Genomic DNA, 18,290 nt, shown 5'->3' on the forward strand with positions numbered 1-18,290 from the left:
CTCTCATCCCTCCCTTTCTCCCTTGCAGCACCTCTTGCCAAATCACCTTTGGTAGATGCTTCTTCTGACGTTCTCGTTAAGTGAATGGTATTACCACGGGCAGATGAAAGTGGGACCTGTTTTGCACGGTTAACATGGAAAACTGTATGTGTAACTTGGGATGAGTTATTCTTGATGGTTCGCTGACTAGGTATATTACACAACCTTTTCAAATAATACAATAAATTATTAATCCAAATTAGAGAGTGGTAGACTGGAGCCCTGGATTCATGCCCAGAGAAGGCTCTGCCACATTATAGGCATATGGTCACCTGGCTGGGACAATGACTTTTTGTACATGTGCCAACTAAAACTTTACAATGTCTGTTGACATTCTGTCCTTCCTTTGTTTCTCATTATTGGATGACTTTGCTGCTCTCTTTTTTTGTGTGTGTATGTATATATTTTATCCTAACTTATGCCAAATGAAACATTGCTGAGAAGATAAGCAAGATGAAGGAGCAGATGTATCTTGTTAGATGGTTTCATTAAATGTTAAAGCTGAAGCCCTCTATGGGCCATCCATGAATAGAGGTTCACGACCTTTTAGTGAGGGTCCAGTTTTGCTTCCACTCACGTTTACAGAATCTGAAATACTCGGCAAGGCAGAATCTGTGCATCTGTGGAGTGTGTATTCTCAGGGGCTCAGGAAGACATTGTCTGTCCTCCCACACAGCAAATATCTGCCACTCGGCTGCCACAAGGCTGCCTTCCATATAGGTACCTGGTTTGGCATTCCTGGTCCTGAAATCCTCAGTAGATTGGTAGTGATAAATAATTTGTATCTATGATAATTTGTATCATGAGACCTATAAATAGATTGCATGGCTAGTGATCTCATTTCCAGGCAAAAGATTAGAAAGCTGAATGAATCTTCTCAAATATACCCAAATACTAATATTTTTTGGTTAAAATCAATGCTACTTTCTCAAAAATATTTTTCTACTAACTAAAGTAGGTAATGTAATCTAAATTATAAGAGCGCACATTCTGACTATTGAAGTTAATTCAGTTATTTTCAGACTACATGGAAAAATAAAAGGAGTCTTTAAACATTTTTTGTTTTCTCAAATAAACCCTCATGCCAGTTGCTTACCATGTAGTTCATTACTCTATGAAGGTCACACTGAAACACATACATGGGGGAAGATTTATTTAAGTCTCTTTCTGAGCACGTTTACCTCCTTAATGGAACAGACTTGTAAGTGGCCACTCTGGACTCCTTAGGAGGATCAGACAAGGATTGATGAGCTTCGCGGAGAAGGAAGGAGCAGGATCATAGCAGGGAAAGGTTTTATGAGGGCCTGGAAGGGGCAACTGCAAGGAGAGACAGACAAGATTGGCTTTGCTCAGGCACAGTTATATGAAGGGCCTGGGCCCAGCATCAGAGGAGCCAAGCTGCTGGAAAGTGGCATATAGTGGTGTAATAGCGGAGTGCAAAGGAAACTTACCAGAAAGGCAGGAATTACAGCTTGATCTGGACTTCGCATTAACCAGCTCTGATTTTGGACAAGCCATTATTTTGGATAAGGCCTCTACCCTCAGTTATAAAATAATGGAGTCAGACCATTTAGGCCAACCTTTCTACTCTGAACATTCTGTGATTCTAAGATTAGCTAATCCTTATGCCATGTTCTCTATATAATAAGAACATTTCCCAAATCCCTTGGTAGAGCTGAGGAAATATCCACAGTTATTTTCTGAAGATTGATGAACTTTACTTTCAAGTTCTGATTTTGTATTTCCAAGTTGACTAGTAGCTCTGTGTCAACTGACTGGTATCTACCTCTTCACTGATGAGACATGATCTGAGAGTATTAATTGTGATTTATAAATATTTTCAGAAACATACTATACAACTTTAAAATACGTCTAGTTTGATAATTAGAAAATGCATATCAGATCACAATGAACAACGATAAATTCTCACCTCAATATTCTTTAAAAAAAAGTTACTCTTACTGTGTATTATACTTTAAAAAAAAGATTTATTTGTTAGAGAGAGAGAGAGAGCACGAGCAGGAAGAGGGGCAGGCAGAGAGAGAAGCAAGCTCTCTGCTGAGCAAGGAGACCGATGCAGAACTCGATCCCAGAACTCTGGGATCATGACCTAAACTGAAGGCAAATGCTTAAGTGACTGAGCCACCCAAGCATCCCTATACTATACCTTCTTTTAACCTTATAACTCTTGTTTTCACCAAAAGTGCTGATAGAATAATGTGGTTATACAATAATATATCAAAATTTCAAAGCAACTCTTTTTTTTTATCTTATGGTTATTCAATTGCTTGTTCCTTCTGTTTGTTTGGTTTTATTAAGTAAATATTACTCCTATTAAGAATTCATATGCAATCCCCTGGGCTGCTCATATGATATGATTCCACATTAAAAACTATCCCTCAATTGAACAAGAAAATTCAGAGTATACATATCAAATATTACCTTAGAGATGAAATGCATCATTTAAGTATGGAATTGAATCAAAAGAGATCTGAAATAGATATAGAGACCTACATGAAGTGAACATATGGAAAGTGCTAGAGGAAAATGCTACAGTTTCCTAGGCTGGAAGAAACACCAGCAGCTGGTTATGCTACTGGCACAGATGGAAAGAGAGGCCATATTTTTCTTATAGATTAAAGGAGTGAAAGGCCTAGAACATTCCAGTAGATTAAGGAAATTTATAACCCATTGTTTAAACCTGGATAGAAGTCATTACAGAGCTCTGAGAGGGAAAATGCTAAAGGAATTGGTCATAAAGTGTTACAGAACCATTTAGCCAAATTTTCGGGCCCTACAGAAGATACTTCCTTTGACGACACTCCTGAAAAGAAATAATGTGTGGGGATTTCAACTGAAATGGAGCTCTACCAGGGGAGTGTGAGTGAGAATAGGGCAGTTTTTAGGAATTCAGTCCTCTTCTCTCTGTGGAATTAAGAAAAAAGAAATGGCAAGTGACCTGAAATTCAATGAGACAGTGTGACTGTTTCAGTGAAAAAGTTCATCTGGTTCACAATGGAAAATAATTGAAATGAGACCTGTGCTGAAACAAGCAACATTTACAGCCCTACTAGATATTTAAAAAGAGCAAAAAGAAAAGCATTCTAAATAATTCTAAGAAAATAAGATGCAGCCAGAAAAATCATGGCAATTCTTTCCATCTTCCTCCTCAAGAGCAGGAAGTCGTATTACAGCTGAGAAGGTGATCGAGAAGGACCGTTGGCAAGTGAGGACAGGCAGAGCTGCTGAGGCCTCTGCTGCTTGCCTCACCTAGGATTATATGGCCTGGAAGGCAGGTGGAGAAAGGACAGAAAGCCGGTCAGCCCTGCTGACATCCGTCTTTAGGAACAAAAATAATGAGACAATGATTTTGTGTCTTCCAGTCTAGACTCCTCCCAGGTCAGAGATGAGCATTTTAGGTATCAGGAACAGCAATTTCAAAGTGTTTAGGAATTGTTGCTTAGGGAAAGATTTGAGAACAAACAAAAAAAAAAACCCTCCAGTCAATTTAACATAAAGAAGTTATATGCAAAACCAACTTTAAAATTTTTTTTTCAATGTGCTTAAATGTTATTCCTAGTCAGTAGAGGAACAGGGATTAAAATCAGGTAGTTTGGTTCCAAAGGCCATTCTTATAATACCGCCTGCTTTTACTGACCATCCTTTAAATATCAATATTCCTCAGGGCTCTGTGCTGGATTCTATTTTATTCTTTCTCTCCACACTCTGGACAATCCCATGCAGCCCAATGCTTCAATGACGACCGCCGTTCACCTTCAAATCTGTATTTCTCTCTCAGATCTCATGAGCTTTAAATACACAGCACATACTTGAAAGCTCCTCATGGATTCTTACAGGCAACTCAGACTTACAAAATAAAATAAACTCATCATTTATCCCTTCCAAACCCTTCACTAAATTTATAGCTCCTTTGCTGCTGTGTGGAAACCCTGATTATCAGTGTTTTTTCCTCTTGCTCCTATACTTTCTTTTCCAATGGATATTTTAAATTTTTACTTTTCTCTTGTTTGTGTATTTTGTAAGCTACCTTAAATCTACTATGGAACAGTAATAAGTCAATGAACTAATAAAATGAAGAATAAAAGCAAAAACACTTCCATGGGGTAGTGAGGGCGGGCACATGCACAAGATGGAATGCTCTCTCCAGGAGATGGCGCTCTCAGTGTATTTTTGCTTTCAGATTTTTACGTTGAGAAAAATTTCACAATTTTCTTATATAGATAATTAAATCAAAGCAATATGTTTCAAGTTTTGTCATTTTTAAGATGGTCCTCTGGGCTACCAGGACTTTACCTAATGACTTTGTGTGCTTATTTTACAGGTAGGGTTTAGGGGTGAAATTGCTAGAAGGAATGAAATTTTGGATGAGGAAGAATTTGTGATGTAAGGTGAGAGGAAGTACACATCTAAAAGCTCTTCCAGCAATCAGAAGGTTATAATCTTATTATCATAGGGTGGGAAGCCTATAAACTGGAAAGCAAAAGAGAAGATAGAGATTTGGGGAGAGAGAGCTAACAACTGAGCATATACTAGGGTTGTCGGAAAAAAAAAAGTGGTAAAACCTATTTTAAAGGCAAGTACTTACTGTAGTCCTGGTACTTCACTTATAAGATGTAAAGATCATGGGAAAGGTTTTTTTTTTTTTTCCTCTCTGGGCTTTAGATTACTTCTCTTATAGAGTCATAAAATTGAGCTGGATAATCTCTAAGGATACTACAGTTCTAACATTCTACGACTGCCAAATAGAACTACAGAGTAAGGGGGGAAACGAAATTGAAGTTTAACTGGTGAAAGATATAGGCTGAGAGGTTTTCATGCCTTATGAAAAGTTAATCTACTGGTTCTTGCACAGAACTAGTTTGTAGATAGATTGTAACTCTGGGTCACTATTATTAACTCTGGCTTCATATTTGGTTCACTGGGGAGAACTCTGGATTATAGCAATGGCTGGGCTCCAGCCAGATCAACTAATGGAATCTCTGGAGGTAGGCCCAGGTGCCAGTAGTTGTTAAACAGTACTCTGCAAGCAATTCTAGGGCACAGACAACTGGGGAACAATATGGAGATAACCAGGAAGATAATAAAGCTAAAAACCTTTACTGGAGATAAACAACATACTTAACACTACTGAAAGGTGTAGTCATAAGCCTGGAGGGGTAAAAGATACAAAAGAAAAAAAAAAAGCAAAGGAGGAAAGAGAGAAGATAAAGACTATGACTCTGGGAAGATTACAGAAGAATAGAGCAGTCACCTCGTGGGGATCCTGCCAACTCAACTTGTCAATGAATTTGAAAAATTTAATGAAGACAATTGTTCTATTAAAAAAAAGACACATTTTCCTTCACCCTCCATTCCGTACCTTTGACTCTATTGTCACTGTTGGGAAATGAAAATCCTGAATGTGGAAAATGTTGGGAGTAAGAAATAACAGTCATGTTTTTATAACTTACATCATGTTATCTGGAATATCTTCTCTCCTCTTTCCAGACAGAAAGGGCTAAGTTTGAGGCATCTCTGTAGACAGTGTTCTTTCTATGATCTCTTCCTTATTGAACTTTTTGTTGAATTAGGTTGCAAGTGACTGTTATGGTTCTCTAGTTGATTTTAGTGCTTTGTCCCAAATAAGTCTGCTTTTTTTTTTTTTTTTGAGTATAAGGATCATTTTGATATCCTTTTCTATCATATCACTCAGTTTTGTGTGGAGAGAAACTATTTGTCGCTTGCGTCATTGGGCTTAGACGCACCACCACCAACACCAAAAAAGTCATGTGTATTTGTTTCTTTCTTTGTAAACATATGAGATTGCTATTGTTGGGGAAATCTCACACACTAGAAAGTTTATACTTGAGTGAGAATGCAGAGGAAAACTGCAATGACCTCTCAGAGAAAACAAGATAAAATAAAAATTTCATTTAAACCTCTCTCTCTCTCTCTCGCTCGCTCTCTCTCTCTCTCTCTCACACACACACACACACACACACACACGAGTTTTACATATAATTTTAAGGGATTCATTATCATCTTGAAGCACATGCATGGATTTCGATTGGGCCCTGGGACTCAGGATATAAGCAAGAGGAATCTGGATTGGACAGAGTACTGTACTTGACCTGTTAAATGAACATACACTTACATGGTGTTGTATGTATGAGTGAATATCTCTTGAAAGACACAGAGATAGACTTGGGCAAATGAAAAACAAACAAAACAAAAAACAAAAAACGAACCCTCTTCTTGGTAGGATGACTCACCATCATGAAGTTGTCAGTATCCCCTAAATTATAATTTTAATTCAATTCAATAAAGATGCCTGCAAATATTTAATGGAGCTGGACAAATTGATTCCAAAGTTTATATTAAATAAATTCAAGATTAGCCATGGAAACACTGAAAAGGTAAAATTATGAGATGGACTAGTCTTTTCAGACATTAAAACACACCACAAAGTCACCATAATTAAATCAACCCAGTACTGGCTCTTGAATAGACAGACTAAAGGAATAGAACTGGAAAAAAAAAAATCCAAAAATAGATACAGCACATATGAAATTAGTGTAAGATAAAAGTGGCATCTCAAATTACCACAGGAAAGATGGACTTTATAGTAATGGTGCTGAGACAACTGGGGAACAATATGGAGAAAAAACAAAATTAGATTTTAGACCTTATGCTATACACAAGAATAAACTCCTATACTAATCTAAACATAATATATACAAGAATAAACAGAACAGGGATAAAGATAGATAGATAGATGATAGATAACCATATAAGTAATAGAAGAGAACATAGGTACATTATTTCCTAACCTCAGTATTGGGAAAGGCTTTCAAGCTATATTCAAAATCTAGAGGCAATAAATAAATTGATACATTAGACTACATAAAAATAAAATTATTTGCATGCGAGGAATACCAAGGACAATTGAGGGTTTTGCATGTAAGGAGCTTGGACATTGCCACTCTGTCCTAACAAGTAAAAAGCTGAACAGACTGAAAATCAACTCTTGAATTTTTAAGAGAAGTGAGGACACAGGGCAAACCCCAAAACTGGAGACACAGTCAGGTGAATACAAGGAGTCAGAGCTTACTGGAACAGAGACTCATGAGACTCCATTTTCTTAACAAGGCCTGCCCTCAGGAGGAACTAGTTAACCAGAGGCCATCTTGCTGGGGTGTTATCAGAGACTAACCAATCTGGGAAAAGGAAAATACTCACTCCAGCCTACTCTAGTCAGCTTCTCCCACCTAAAGGGGAAGAAAAAAAACCCTGAAAAATACTTGTGAACTTCACAGTCCAGAGGTTATAGGCTCACTAAAAGTTTGAGACCTAATCATAGGACTATAGAATGCCTCTCCTTCCGCCACACTTTTCCACCACAATACTAAAGGACTATTTACAGTAGTTCCTTTTATTCAGTACATTGTGTCCAGCTATCAAGAAAAAATTACAGGGGTGCCTGGGTGGCTCAGTTGGTTAAGTCCTGGAATAGAGCCCAGCATCTGGCTCCCTGCTCATCAAGGAGTCTGCTTCTCTCTCTCCCTCTGCAACTCCCCCCCCACCCCTGCTCATGTGTGCTCGCTCGCTCTCACTTGCTCTCTCTCTCAAATAAATAAAATTACAAGGCATATCAAAAGGCAAAAAATACAATTTGGAGAGCAAGAGCAGTAGAACCAGTCATGGGAGGGATGCTAGAATTAGAACAACTATGGGAATCTAAAACCACCATGATTAAAATGCTAAGGGCTCTAATGGATAAAGGAGACAGCATTCAAGAACGGAGGGCCCTATGAGGGAAGAGATGAAAATCTTGAGAAAGAACCAAAAAGAACTGCTAGAGATTAAAAAACAAAAGAAAACAAAACAAAAAACTCTTAAAGAGAAATGAAGAATGCCTTTGATGGGCTTACAAACAGACTGGACATGGCTGAGGAAAAATCTCTGAGCTTAAGGATATCCTTATAGGAATCTTCAAAACTTGAAAGCCAAAGAAAACAAAGACTCTAAAGAGATAAATCATAATATTCAAGGGCTGTGGGACAACTACAAAGGTGTAATGTTCATGTAATGAGAATATCAGAAGGAGAAGAAGGAGGGAAAGAAACAGATGAAATATTTGAAACAATAATAAATTTCTCCATATTAATGTCAGACATCAAACCACGGACCCAGGAATCTCAGAGAACACCAAACAATAAATATAGTAGTGGTAGTAACAGCAGTAGTAGGAGTAGTAGTAGGAGTAGTAGTAGGAGGAGTAGGAGTAGGAGTAAAAGCAATGTTAGGAATATTGAATTCAAACTACAGAAAATCAAAGGTAAGGAAAAAGGCTTGAAAGAAGCTACAGGCAGAAAAATACCTCACCTACAGAGAAACCAAGATGAGAATTATATCAGGCTTTTCCTCAGAAACCATGCAAGCAAGAAGAGAGTGTAGTGAAATATTAAAATATTGAGAGAAAAACTCCCACCAACCTAGAATTCTGAACCCTGTGAAGTTATCCTTTGAAAGTGAAGGAAGATAAAGATGTTGTTAGATGAACAAAAATGGAGGGAATTTGTTGCCAGTTAAACTGCCTTGCAAGAAATCTTAAAAAATCTTTAGAGAGAGGTAAAATGATATAGGTCAAAAACTTGGATCTAGGGACTCCTGGGTGGCTCAGTCGGTTGATCATCTGCCTTCAGCTCAGGTCATGATTCCAGGGTCCTGGGATCTGGTCCTGGGATCTAGTCCTGCTCAGCGGGGAGCCTGCTTCTTCCTCTACCTGCAGCTCCCCCTGCTTGTGCTTGCATGCTCTCTCTCAAATAAAACAAACAAACAAAAAAACAAAAAACTTGGATCTAAAGAAAGGAAGAGCATCAAAGAAGGAATAAGGAATAAAAGCTTTTTTAAATTCTTATTAAGCTAACAAATAAGAGTTTGTTCAAAGTAGTAACAGCAACAATGTATTTGATTATGTATGTTTTATACATGTGCTTTATGTATGCTTATGTAAAAGTGAAATGAATGACAGCAATGATACAACTGATGAGAGGGAAGAATTAGGCTTATTTTATTATTATAAAGTATACATACTACCTGTGAAGTGGCATGGTGTTATTTGAAAATGGACTTTGATTAACTGTAAATGTATATTGAAAACTCTAGGGCAACCACTAAAAAGAGTAAAAAAAAAAAGTATAAATGATAATGTAAGAAAGGTGAAAAAACTGAATGATATAAAATGCTCAAAACCACAAAAGGCAGAAAAAGAAATGGAAGACAAAAATGAGAAAAAAGAACAAGAGCAACAAAAAGAAAACCAACAAATATGGCAGATAATCCAACTGTATCAATAGCCACTTTGAATAGCAATGGTCTAAATGCACCAATCTAAGACAGAGATTGTCAAATGCATCAAAAAGGGGACCCAACTATATTTGTCTATGAGAAACTCACTCTAAATATAAAGAAAAATATAGACTCAAAGTGAATGGTTGGAGAAAAACATATTCCTGATTTTATAACCGTATAATGGGTACGTACAATGCTAATACTTGAGAAGTTGGATGAAGGGCATATGCGATACCTTGTAGTATTTTTACAACCTTTCTTATGAGTATGAGATTATTTCAAATTGAAAAATTGGAAGATACAAAAAAAAAGAAAAATTGGAAAATACAAAAATTAATAAAACAGAAATTTAAATGTATTTATGATAGGAAAAAATCTCCTTAACATATTGCTTTTTAAAACTTATTAAATTGTGCTAACATTCATAAGGGTTCAATTTTAAAATACTCTCTTAATTCTAAATGATACAATATAGAAGATACAACATTGCAGTTTCAAGCACTTTTATCTGCAAATAAAAAATTTTTAAGTGAATTTTTGAAACCATGATTTCAGTTAACTATCAAATTGAGAACAAAGAATATATATATATATATATACACACACACATTCAGAAAAAACCTGAGGAACTTGGTAAATTTTGGAAAAAGAGTTTTTGTCTTCTAAGAGTATTCAGGTAAAAATTAATGAGTTATGTCGTATAAATACGTGTTTCGAAAATAGGAGTTTTCTTTTGGACAGAAAATAACATTTTATAAAACATTTAAGTGACAGTCTAAACAACACTACTTAGACTGTTTCAAAGGCTGTTTTCAATTGAACGTAGTTGTTCAAATGGTCCCAATTCAAAAAAATTGCAGTTAAAATGAGCCAATTTAGGTCTGACAAATATTGTTTTCAACCCTAGACATGTGTTAAAGTTGTTGATTTTAACAGTAGATTGCCAAATTGATGCAATTACTTGGTCACTGTAACTAAAAGAAAAGAAAACAAAACAAAAACCTAGAGGTATATCCGCTAAGAGAACATCTTTGAAAAAACTACCAAACAAAGGATTTTCCTTTTCATCTGGTATGATATTTGGATGCTGTAACAGTTACTTGGCAATTTTTTTTAGATTATGAGGTATAAAGTTGTTCTGAATGACTTGGCCTATAATTAGAATTAATAAGCTCTGTCTTGACTTCTTTTTTTGCAACACAAATTTATTTGCAGACACCTAGTAGTTGGCTTCCTCTTTCTTCGGTTTCTTCCTTCAATTACAGAAATAGTTATAATTACAGGTGAACACTGGAAACTTAACACATTGTGGTTTTATTTATCCTGGATGTACACTTAGACCTCTGTAAACATGTAGTAGTCCTACAGGTGAATATTCCCTGTTATTTTTCTTTCTCTCCTCCTTTGTGCTTCAACTATTACTGCTTTAACTATTTCATTATGGGTTTTAGACCTTAAACACTGTCTTTAACTAATGACCTCACTTTCTCCTGCCCTTTGTACTAAGTATTTCCACTTGTATTCTGTCTTTGCTCTTTAGTTCTGTGCAAAGGACTCTGGCTTGGATTCATTTGATTGGCTATTTTAGATTTTTTTCAGATTGCATACATAGTCTTAAACTGGCTCCTTGTAGTCCCAAGGTGTTCTGCCTGAGCCACGATGAAGGGAAGATTCTGAACTGTGCTGTGATTTCAGAACCACCTCGTTAGTACCTTCTAGAGCATGAATATTAATTTGGAGAAAAATGAATCTTCGTTGCATTATGAGCCTCTTCACTAGGACAGCCTGATTGTGTCACCAATTTATTTATTTATTTATTTATTTTTAAAGATTTTATTTATTTATTTGACAGAGATAGAGACGGCCAGCGAGAGAGGGAACACAAGCAGGGGGAGTGGGAGAGGAAGAAGCAGGCTCACAGCGGAGGCGCCTGGTGTGGGGCTCGATCCCACAACGCCGGGATCACGCCCTGAGCCAAAGGCAGACGCCCAACCGCTGTGCCACCCAGGTGCCCCTGTGTCACCAATTTAAAGGAATAGCCTCAGTACTGCCCTACCAGCCCTCACAAAGCTAGAGGTTCTATAAAAGCTAAGGAGGTGCAAAGCAGAAGATAGGAGGCCCAAAATTCCAAATGTGTAATTTCCTCAGCTGGACTTTTTGAGGTAGAGAGTGCCATTGCTGCAGTGATACACTGTTATCAGTGCAAGTCACTCCAGACCTCATTTCAGAACTAACACATTGCACTGGAGAATCCATATCCCATTTAATGTTGTCTTTAGATCAACAAATCTGTATTCCTGGTATTCCTACGGGCTGATAAAGGAACCGTAAGATATGATAATAGAGATTCATTCAGGCTGGCCTAAGAAACTCCAACTGAGAGGTGCCTGGGTGGCTCAGTCATTAAGCATTTGCCTTCAGCTCAGGGCATGATCCCAGGGTCCTGGGATGGAGCCCCACATCAGGCTCCCTCCTGGGAGCCTGCTTCTTTCTCTCTCACTCCCCCTGCTTGTGTTCCCCCTCTCGCTGGGTGTCTCTCTCTCTCTCTCTCTCTCTCTGTTGAATAAATAGATAAAATCTTTAAAAAAAAAAAAAAAAGGAAAGAAAGAAACTCCAACTGAGATACTCACAATATAAAAGAAAAATTGCTCTGGATACATGTTTAAAATGTTAAGGAAGACTCCATTCAAACTATTGCAGTGTGGGTCAACTCCACTGAAACAAAAGGCAGGAGAGTTTAGAAGCTCTGAGGTGAGCTAGTGGAAGAGTGCTGGAGGACATTAAGGGGGAGGTTTGTCAATGTGATTAGGCCCTTTATGTTTGTCCTGCACTGCTTACCAAGTTGGGCTCCTACTTTCTCACACAGACTTGGAGATAGGGGCATTATCTTTCTAGATGTTTACATTTCTGGGAGAAGATTCACATTTCAAAGGCACAGAAAAAGAATTTACATTTGCAAATTTTCTAAGCAAAGCGAAGTCAGGGGCCTATAGTCAGAAAGAAAGTGTCCAGCTGAGAGGATCGTTAAGGTCATCTTGGTCAACAGGTGAGGGGAGCTCCAGTGAACCATGAAAATACTCAGGAGAGAAGAAATTTTAAGCCACTGGCACACCCACAGAGTGAGAAGAGAGTACCATGTACCAGTCAACTAAGAACTTTGTGATCCCTTCTGTCTTTAGTAGGAATTATGTTTTAACTGTTTTTAGCCAATTCTGAAGAGTCTGGTCAAGAAAGCTTAGAGGTAGAAGTGGAAAATCATGCCAGGTATTGAGCTTGTGGGTCAAACCCAAAATGATATTCAGTATTGCCTCTTTCTGTCTAGTCCTCATCCATCCTTCCCATTTATATATTTTCAGGTTGCACCTCACCCCTTCATTTTTCAGCCATCTTATTTGTCCTGGAAGTCATCCAGCATCCTTCCCCTCCTTTAGTCCATTCCATTGAAAACAGAAGAAGACACAATTTGAATTTATTTATTAAGGGTATTGTTATGGGTATGAATGCATAGTATGAATGCAATGAATAATGAAGATATAATCAAAAACTAAAGATAAGATATCATAATGTTAAGAACTCAAACAAGTTTCTGGGAGGAAAGTTTGAGGACTTGTTACTGCTTGAGTGGTCTAAGCGTTTGGTAACTTTCAATTCAACATTACATGCTAGAGCAATAGCACCAAGCAGCTTGTTTGTTTGGTCCTCTGGCTATTGGTGGATTATCCTTCTCTTCCCAGGGAAAAGCACTGGATGTCAGGAAAACCTAATGATGTCTAACACCATATGAAGATGGTCTGGTTTGTCCAGTAGTATCAAGATATTAAAGGAGAAGGTTATTGATCTTTGATCTAGTTTCTATCTAAGGAAACAAAAGCCAACTCTGGGCCAAACACAGGAACAACTTTGCAAAGATCCTCTTCCTTGGCCCCATCAAAAACCATATGTGGTGGATTTATTATTATTCTTTTATGGGTAAGAAAATTAGAACTTTGCAAGATAAATATCATGTCCAGTGGAAATGCTATAGTTGCATCTGAACCAAATCAGATTATTGCAGAACCCCAATATTAACCACATTGCTATCCTGGGTCAGATGCTGTTAAAGAAAAAAATTGCACTGTACACTTGTTGAAAATGGAATAAAATGTTGAAGATTTTATTCAAGACTATTGCAATAGGGGGTTCAGACTATTGCAATGCAGGAGAGAAAATGAACTCAACTTTGAATACCATTGGGACAAGTGGGGCTGTACAGTGAAGGAGTGGATAGAAAGTGAGGGAGTGGACAAAAAGTTACTAAGTGGAACTTGGTTAGGTGTCAAGGGTGAGAAGAAGAGGAAGTTGATTAGACATCAAGGGTGGAGGAAAAGGAGTTAGAATGGCTATCAAGGGTGGGGATTCTTGATAAACTTGTTTAGCAGGATTCTTTGCTAAAACTGAGTTCAGCAGCCCAAGGTGACAGGTGGGCGTGGAGGGAGGACTCAGGAGCCTGGCTAAATTTTGGTCAAAGACAAGAGTCCTTGTCAATGCAGCAGTGAATTAAACAGCTAAAGATACTAAGGCTTAGAATGGGAAAAAAATATGCATATAAAATGGGTTTTGAAGTCATTTTGGATAGAAATTTGGTTAATTTGTACACTCTGGTTTACGATGATAGGCTTTGGAAAACTCTTAGGCCTCATTTCCCAGTGGTCTTAACCTGACTAAATTACTCTTATTTACAAGAAATGATAATATGTCAATATATATTGTAATATGGAGGAGGGAAGAAAAGAGGAATAACATACAAATGTTTCACTTTTTAAATTGCATTTCGATGTCTATTTCTTTCATATAGGTTACATGGGAGCAAATTTTGCCACCCCAAGATATGCCTTTTTGGAATATTGTGTACTTTAAGCTGTTTATTTTTTTTTAAGTTTATTTACTTTTTTTTTAATTTATATTTTTTAGTAATCTCTACACCCAATGTGAGGCTCGAACTCACAACCCTAAGATCAAGAGTCACATACTCTTCTGACTGAGCCAGCCAGGTGACCCTTAGACTGTTTTTTTTTTTTTTTTTTAAGAAACTGCAGACACAAGAGAAGCTCTGAACATTGAGTAGAAGTTACCGTTTTGTAAGAGACATTTACATGTATAAGAGAAATCTCCATTTGTAAGAGTGTCTCCCTCAGTATGGGAAGATGGGGATGACTCTTAAATCTCTAGGAACTGTTATCAATGGAGAAGGCATGCACTTAAATCTGATGACAACCTTGCCCTTGTTTACTGTGCTTTTCCTGGTAACTTCCCATAACGACTTCCCACCCCCAACATTTTGCCTTTAGCTGGAGACGGTATTTAAGGTGATGTCTTTGGCCATTTGGGGGAGTTACTCAGTTTTCCAGGGTCTCATCCATGTGTACAGAAGCATGTTATTAAACTTTGTTTGATTTTCTCTTGTTAATCTGTCTCATGTCAATTTGATTCTTAGGCCAGCTGGAAGAACTCTGAAGAGAAGATAAAATTTTTTTCTTCCTCAGCAAGGTACAACCCCATTATCTGGATTTTGTGAGTCTACCTCGTATTTTCCATTCTCCTTCCTTCTCATCCAACTTGATCTATCTCTTTTTATGCTGTCTTCCTTTCCAAATAGAGAAAAAAAGGAGACTTATTTTTTCTTTTTATAGCTAGAGTCCTAGTTTCTTTTTTTTTTTTTTCATAATTTTTAGGTTTTTTTAAAATGTTAAGTTAGTTACTTTCCTTCTTTAAAATGTGCTATAGCAAGAGAGAAACATATTCAACTATTTTAGGACATAAGCAACTTTAAATTATCTGTGAAAGCCAGCTGAGTTCTAGAAACATTGGTATGCATGAGCATGTACTTGAGACTATTTGGTTTCCAAAGGTCCTTCATAACATCCAGTCCTGAAACAACAAACATCCTTTTGCTCTTGAAACTGGTTCAGGACAGAATAGAAAGAACAAGTCCTGTTGGTTAAAGCATTGGAGGTGAGCCGACCATTTGCTTAACAAAGCAAGGTTTTACCTCTCCAAAGGCTTTCATCTAAAAACTGGGTTTGGAACCAAGTAGAAATAAGCCTGCTCCAGTGGGATTCATCACTTCCTGGTTTCAGATGGGTACAAAGAATAGACTCTTTTGTGTTTTCCTGCTATTCACATTTTTAGTCAGATCCTAAACTCGAGGTGTGCTTAAATAATGATGGCTGGTACACATTTCCTTTTCTCCAACTGGGGATTCAGATTCTTATATTTTCAGAGCAAGGTGGAACTGCTTTTCAACTCAGCACAGTAAAAGCTGATGCAAAATAATATGAAAGGAATCGTCCTTCATAATGAGAAAGATAATTGGAAACATACAGTCTCTGCTGCCCCCTCTGAATGCCCTGCAAATTTTTTTTCTTGGCCTTTGAAAGCTCTGGGTTTTTTTCTGAGAACAGGAAGTAGGAAGGGGAGCTCCCGAACTGTACAGATACTGCTAAAATCAGACAATTTGGTCTAACATGCTGTTCAGAAAGCCATTTATTCCCCATATTCCCATTTTTGTGTAATTAATGAGAACTGCATTATTTACATCTGTGTACACGAGAAGTCTGAACACAGTGCTAATCATCAGAATAGACACAGTTTCATCTCTGTTGCCTTTTAAGAGTGGTCAGTCTCTTTTGAAAGAGAAATAAAAAATATGAACTAAAACCAAAACTAAACCACAGACAAGTACAATTTTTGCCTCCAAATGTGCCTAACTGTAAAACTCCATTGACTGATCTAACCTACCCCTTCAACAAATCCTGGATGTTATGACCACAATGTACATTGTTTGGGTTCAGAAGTGAGTCTGGTCAACTAGAAGATGTGGATAAGAAACTAAAAACGAGGAACCACTAGTGTTTGGGGCTAGCTCATGCCAGAACACTTTTAAAGACCATCAAATCACATTCTCTTTGTAATGTAGGAGCACAAAGGGACAATGTTCTATCTTAGAAGGACCTCTTCTTAAAAGGCAATAGTTGAAGGAAAAGAGGTACTAATATTGCAGGTGAGCAATCACTTCTTTCTTATCACAACCTATTAAAAACAAGAGTCGGGGTGCCTGGGTGGCACAGCGGTTAAGCATTTGCCTTCGGCTCAGGGCGTGATCCCAGTGTTCTGGGATCGAGCCCCACATCAGGCTTCTCCACTAGGAGCCTGCTTCTTCCTCTCCCACTCCCCCTGCTTGTGTTCCCTCTCTCGCTGGCTGTCTCTCTCTGTCAAATAAATAAATAAAACCTTAAAACAAAACAAAACAAAACAAAAAAACCTTCAAAAACCAAGAATCTAAAGATTGGATCTAAAGCAAAAAACAACCAAAAACAAAAGAGTGAAGATGATGAAAGGCTGATAGGTGGGTAGAAATCCAAATATTCAGTACATAGGCATTTTTTATCAAATGCTGTACAAGATTATAACTATGAAAAAGATATACTGGCTTTGAGGACTTCTTACATTCTTGTCACTAGTACTGAATAGAGGAAGTAAAAGCACAGCCTCACTTGTTATTGTCGAATGACAAAATAAAACAATTTAAGTAAACAGTTTGATGTTTTTTACTCAAGGGAAAAAAAAAATCCATGGATTGGGGAGTACAGTGCCTAATAAGCAGTGGAGCGTTCTTCTCAAGGGATTCTGTGCAAGAGCAAGTTTTATAGAGCTTTAGAAGAGGCAACTCGAAAAATGGCATGATTGGCTAGGAGGTCAGGGATTTCCTTATCCTGCTACCAGGCCCTATTTTCTCAGGTCGGGTAAGCCAGTTAAAGCCGGTTGGAGGATTGTGATTAGGTTTCCTGACAGTGAGGCATTTTCTCTACATGCATGCTGACTTAGGTTCAGATTTATGGCATGGGCTGGGCCACTGGGGTAGCTTCTATCTTGTGGATGTTGGCATACACAAATTAGCTTTATTATTATCAGTCCCAAAGAGCGGGTGAACAGTAAACTAGAATTGTTCATTCTTTCTCCCTTCGCCTCAACATCTAATTGCCTGCACACCCTATCCCTGTCTTCACAGCATGTCTAAAGTTCATAAGGACTTACATTGACCCAACAACACCTGTAAACATAGAAAAAGAGGCTTTTTTTTTAACCAACAAAACCACGATACAACAATTTTATAGAAAAAATTTGTAAAAACACATACATTCTATTTGACAAGGCCTTTTATGACAAGGCTGAAAACACACAGACTTTACTGAAGTTTTATTTTATTCTTTTGTTTGGAACCTATTCTGTTTCTTTATTTTGCTTGACTCTGTGTTGGTTTCCATGCATTAGGTAACACAGTCACCTCTCCCAGTCTTGAAAGAGTGGCCTTACCTTTCCACTCTGGCCTACCTTTTGGTTGTCCCTCAAATCTTTGTGATTGTCCCAGCAGCCAATTTTATCTTTAATGGTTCCCAGTGGTTGAGGGTGTGCTAACACCTGTCAGTGACCGGAAGGGGATGATCTCACTCAGCACCTGGATTCAGGTTGACTGGAAGCCAGACCCTCAGGCGGCAGATTTTAAAGTATGCAAATATATACAGTCCGGGAGGCTGCAAGCTGAAGCCCCACTGGTCACCTGTGCTAGGTGATTTACGGGGTCCCTTCGGCTGTGGCTGCAAAAATCGGGGCTCCAAACAAGTGTATACACTCGTGTCTGGGAGATACCAGCGAGCTGCGGCGACGCTGACGGCGAGAGTAGAGAACACGCCCACCAGGAACAAAAAGAGAAAGAAAAGATGGCACCGGCCAGTTTCCGTCGTCAGAGAAATACCCCAGCAGACCCTCAAATGTTTGTCGAATCAGATGCCCGCCCTTCAGACCGACCCTCCAGGACAAGCACATGAGCCTCTTCCACACGAATCCCAGGCGCAGCGGCG

This window comes from Ursus arctos, unplaced genomic scaffold, assembly GCF_023065955.2.
Source record: "Ursus arctos isolate Adak ecotype North America unplaced genomic scaffold, UrsArc2.0 scaffold_3, whole genome shotgun sequence".
Classification (NCBI taxonomy): Eukaryota; Metazoa; Chordata; class Mammalia; order Carnivora; family Ursidae; genus Ursus; species Ursus arctos.